Here is a 5,158-nt window from a genome sequence, read left to right as displayed (position 1 = left end):
GCCTGGCCAACATGGTGAAACCCCATCTCTACTAAAAATACAAAAATTGGCCAGGTGTGGTGGTAGGCACCTGTAATCCCAGCTACTCAGGAGGCTGAGGCAGGAGAATTGCTTGAATCTGGGAGGCAGAGAATTGCAGTGAGCCAAGATTGCACCACTGCACTTCAGCCTGGGTAACAGAGCAAAACTCTGTCTCAAAAAAAAAAAAGTGGAATCATGCAGTATTTGTCCTTTGTGACTGGCCTATTTTGCTCAGCATAATGCCCTCAACTATGTCTATGTATGTATATGCCACATGCAGTCATGTTTTTATACCCTTACTTGGCTGTATAATTTCACACAGTGGAGATTATGTCCCCATTTTTCAGGCAAAGAAAGAGATTTAGAAGGGAAGTGGCTTGCCCTAAAAATAGACCCAGGGCTAGAACCCAGATCTCATCTTATTTCTCTCCTCAGGCCTTACTTCATCATGAGGCTTCCCAGGCACAGGTCTCCACTCATCTGTGTTTGAGATCCTCAGACAGCACATGGTGGTGAGGGGGTTTGGCCATGCCCGTCATCATATAAGCCATCATAAGCTAGACTTGGCTATAGAAGACACAGACTGTGACAGGGACTCAGACCCCATATGGACCTCCGTAGACAAAACAGGGAGAGCCTGTGGCTGTCGGTGAGGAGGGTCTTGTTAGGCAGAAACTTTGAGCTCTAGCAGAAGGCAGTGAGAGCTGGCTCTGACCTTAAGGACAGGATCCTCAGAAGGAGGCTGGATGATGGGATTTTTAGCATGGACCTGCAGGAACCCAGAGAAAGAAGGTTTTGTAGGATTTGGGCAGGAGGTTCCCTATGCATTTGCCAGACAGGCTAGCAAGCTGCTCGCTTGCATTCCTATGAAGCAAATGGTTTCAGATGGAACTTTCAAGGTGGATGGGAATAGGAGGAGGGAAACACATGTAGATAGGGTGCCTTTGCTGAGCCTGGCACATAGGAATAGGTGGACTATTCTACTGAGGGCATATGAACCTGCATGGCAGAAAGTTCAATGCCATGTGCAGGGTCATGTGCCAGGTCCAGAGAAGGGGAGGGGACTCCCAAGCCATCTCAGCCACTGAGTGAGGACTCTTTGTTTACTCCCAGCCCCACCCTGGACTTTGTGGAAGGAAGGCATCAAGAGGACAGATCACATCACATCAGAACCTGGCACGGGCTGGCTCCCGGCATCCTTTGGCTAATCTTGCCCTGGTGTAGGCCATCACAGAAGCCCCCTGGATATTGCCTGCTGCCTCATTAATGGCATTGCTGAGCTCATTAATTTGATCTTTCTCCTCTCCTTAGTCTGTCTCCCAACTTGGAGCTGTCACCTCAGTCACTCCCAGCCTGGGGCTGGGTTAGCACGGAGGATCCCGCAGAGGTTGCTGTTGGTCTCATGACACAGATTCAGAAAGACCCAACTGGAGCTCCCTTTGGGGGTGCAGTATTTTCCTAGGGGTGTTGCAACAGAGCACGGCTGAAATTATAAAATGTATTGTCATGAGTGCTGAAATTACAAAATGTATTGTCTTGAGCTGGTGCAGTGGCTCATGTCTGTAATCCCAGCACTTTGGGAGGCTGAGGCAGGTAGATTGCATGAGTCCAGGGTGAGGACTGACTTCCTTTCTTCCTTCCTTCCTTCCTCCCTTCCTTCCTTCCTTCCTTCCTTCCTTGAGACCAGCCTAGGCAACATGACAAAACTCTGTCTCTACCAAAAATTAAAAAAAATAAAAAAAATAAAAAAATTAGCTGGGCATGGTAGTGTGTGCCTGTGGTCCCAGTTACTCGGGAGGCTGAGAGGTGAAAGATCACCTGAGCCTAGGGAGGTTGAGGCTGTAGTGAGCCTTAGTCACACCACTGCATTCCAACCTCGGCAATCAGAGTGAGACTGTGTCAAAACAAAAACAGGAAGGAAGGAGAAGGGAAGAGGAGGGGAGAGGAGGGGAGGGGAGGGAAGGGAAGGGAAGAAAAGTGAACCAGGTGTGGTGGCTCACACCTGTAATCCTAACACTTGGAGGCTGAGGCAGGCAGATCACAAGGTCAAGAGATCGAGGCCATCCTGACCAACATGGAGAAACCCTGTCTCTACTAAAATACAAAAATTAGCCGGTGTGGTGCACGCCTGTAGTCCTAGCTACTCAGGAGGCTGAGGCAGGAGAATCACTTGAACTCTGGGGGTGGAGGTTGTACTGAGCTGAGATCATGCCACTACACTTCAGCCTGGGTGATAGTGTGAGACTCTGTCAGAAAGAGAGAAAGAGAGACAGAGAGACAAAGACAGAGAGACAGGGAGGGAGGGAGAGAAGGAAGGAAGGAAGGAAGGAAGATGCCGAGTGCGGTATTTCTGGCCTATAATCCCAGCACTTTGGGAGGCCAAGGTGGGCAGATCACTAGAGGTCAGGAGTTTGAGACCAGCCTGACCAATGTGGTGAAACCCCATCTCTACTAAAAATACAAAAAGTAGCTGAGTATGGTGGTGTGTGCCTGTAATCCCAGCTACATCGGAGGCTGAGGCAAGAGAATTGCTTGAACCCAGGAAGTGGAGGCTGCAGTGAGCTGAGATAGTGCCGCTGCAGTCCAGCCTAGGTGACAGAGCGAGACTCTGTCCCAAAATAAGAAGAAAGGAAAGAAAGAAAGAAAGAAAGAAAGAAAGAAAGAAAGAAAGAAAGAAAGAAAGCAAGCAAGCAAGCAAGCAAGCAAGCAAGCAGGAAGGAAGGAAAGAAGGAAGGAAGGAAGGAAAGAAGGAAGCAAGAAAAAAGGGAGGGAGGGAGAAAGGAAGGAAAGGAGGGAGGGAGGTTGGTTTTGTCTCACAGTTCTGGAGGCTTGAAGTCTGCGATCAAGGTGTTGGCAGGTTGGTTCCCTCTTAGGGATCTAGGGACAATGGTTCCTTGGCTTGAGGATGCATGCCCCCATCTCTGCCTTTATCTTCACATGGTATTCTCTCTCTCTCTCTCTCTCTCTCTCTCTCTCTCTCTCTCTCTGTGTGTGTGTGTGTGTGTGTGTGTGTGTGTGTGTGTGTGTGTCCAAATTTCCCCTTTTCATAAGGACACCAGTCTTCTTGGATTAGAGCTCACCCTAATGACTCATTTTAACTTGACCACATCTGTAAAGACCCATTTCCTGTTGAGGCTACATTTCGAGGTAGTGGGGACTTGGAATCCAGCATATCTTTTTTAGGGGACACAATTCAACTCATAATAGGGGAATCTTTTGTTCTTCAAAACCCTCCTCTGAATACCATGTCTTTAGGAAACTCATAAGCCTTTGTATCCAGAATGGCATAAATTTGAGCTCAGAAAGAACTTCCTAATAAGATGTAGTAAAAGTCATGACTATGGCCAGGGGGAAGAGCAAGGAGAGGAGGAGGAAGAGAGGGAAAAGGAAAAACTAGAGAAGGAGAGAGAGGGAAGGAGAAAAATCATATCCAAACTCTCTGTTTTTTTTTTTTTTGGAGACAGGGTCTCATCCCGCTGCTCAGGCTGGAGGGCGGTGGTGCAATCACAGCTCACTGTAGTCTCGACCTCTCAGGCTCAAATGATCCTTCAGCTTCAGCCTCTGTAGTAGCTGGGACCACAGGTGTGCACCACCACGCCTGCCCAATGGTTTTGTATTTATTGTAGAGGTGGGGTTTTGGCATGTTGCCCAGGCTGGTCTCGAACTCCTCAGCCTTGGCCTCCCAAATTCACTTTCAAAATAATGCTTATAGGAGGAAACTGTGGCAGTCTTTTTAAGAACATGGGTTGAGAAGAAGCAGCTTCTGCTCCTTCTGGAATCTCCACCTGGTTCAGCCTGCCTGCCTCCACTCCTGCCTCCACCACATCCATCAGGATGACCCAGAAATCCTACAAGGTGTCCACCTCTGGTCCCTGGGCCTTCAGCAGCCACCCCTACACGAGTGGACCCTGTGCCCGCATCAGCTCCTCGAGCTTCTCCCGAGTGGGCAGCAGCAGCTTCCGGGGCAGCCTGGGTGCAGGCTATGGTGGGGCCAGCAGCATGGACACGGACATGGGTATGGGAGGCATCACCGCCGTCATGGTCAACCAGAGCCTGCTGAGCCCCCTTAACCTGGAAGTGAGCCCCAACATCCAGGTGTGCGTACCCAGGAGAAGGAGCAGATCTAGACCATCAACAACAAGTTTGCTTCCTTCATCAACAAGATAGGTTCCTGGAGCAGCAGAACAAGATGCTGGAGACCAAGTGGAGTCTCCTGCAGCAGCAGAAGACGGCTCGGAGCAACATGGACAACATGTTCGAGAGCTACATCAACAACCTGAGGCGGCAGCTGGAGACTCTGGACCAGGAGAAGCTGAAGCTGGAGGCAGAGTTTGGCAACATGCAGGGGCTGGTGGAGGACTTCAAGAACAAGTATGAGCATGAGATCAATAGGCATACAGAGATGGAGAATGAACTTGTCCTCATCAAGAAGGACGTGGATGAAGCTTACATGAACAAGGCAGAGCTGGAGTGTCGCCTGGAAGGACTGACTGACAGGATCAACTTCCTTTGGTAGCCCTGCAGCGGGCCAGGCAGGACATGGCGCGGCAGCTGTGTGAGTACCAGGAGCTGATGAACGTCAAGCTGGCCCTGGACATTGAGATCGCCACCTGCCACAAGCTGCTGGAGGGCGAGGAGAGCTGGCTGGAGTCTGGGATACAGAACATGAGTATCCATAGGAAGACCACCAGCGGCTATGCAGGTGGTCTGAGCTCAGCCTATGGGGGCCTCACAAGCCCTGGCCTCAGCTATGGCCTGGGCTCCGGCTTTGGCTCTCGTACGGGCTCCAGCTCCTTCAGTTGCCCCAGCACCACCAAGGCCGTGGTTGTGAAGAAGATTGAGCCCCGCGATGGGAGGCTGGTGTCCGAGTCCTTTGACGTCCTGCCCAAGTGAACAGCTGCGGCAGTCCCTCCCAGCCTGCCCCTCCTGAGGCTGCCCCAGAGCCCGGGAGGGAGGCCACTGTGCAGGGGAGCACAGGGAACAGGAGACCCACCTGAGGTTCAGCCCTAGCCCTCAGCCCACCAGCTGGGAGTTTACTGCCTGGTGATCCCTCTTGCCCCTGCCTCCAGCTGCATAACAATTCAATTGCTTTTTTTCTTTTTCTTTTTTTTTTTGAAATGGAGTTTCGCTCTTGTTA

General features: G+C 50.8%; 1 pseudogene; it reads left to right on the top strand.

The window, feature by feature from the left end:
• The first annotated feature begins 628 nt into the window (after window positions 1-628).
• On the top strand, window positions 629-4,914 carry LOC141580441 (keratin, type II cytoskeletal 8 pseudogene; annotated as a pseudogene).
• Window positions 4,915-5,158: the final 244 nt, after the last annotated feature.

Source organism: Saimiri boliviensis, chromosome 11, assembly GCF_048565385.1.
Source record: "Saimiri boliviensis isolate mSaiBol1 chromosome 11, mSaiBol1.pri, whole genome shotgun sequence".
NCBI classification, from domain to species: Eukaryota; Metazoa; Chordata; class Mammalia; order Primates; family Cebidae; genus Saimiri; species Saimiri boliviensis.
Note: the sequence above shows the minus strand (reverse complement) of the source record. Positions and strands in the feature narration are given on the sequence as shown.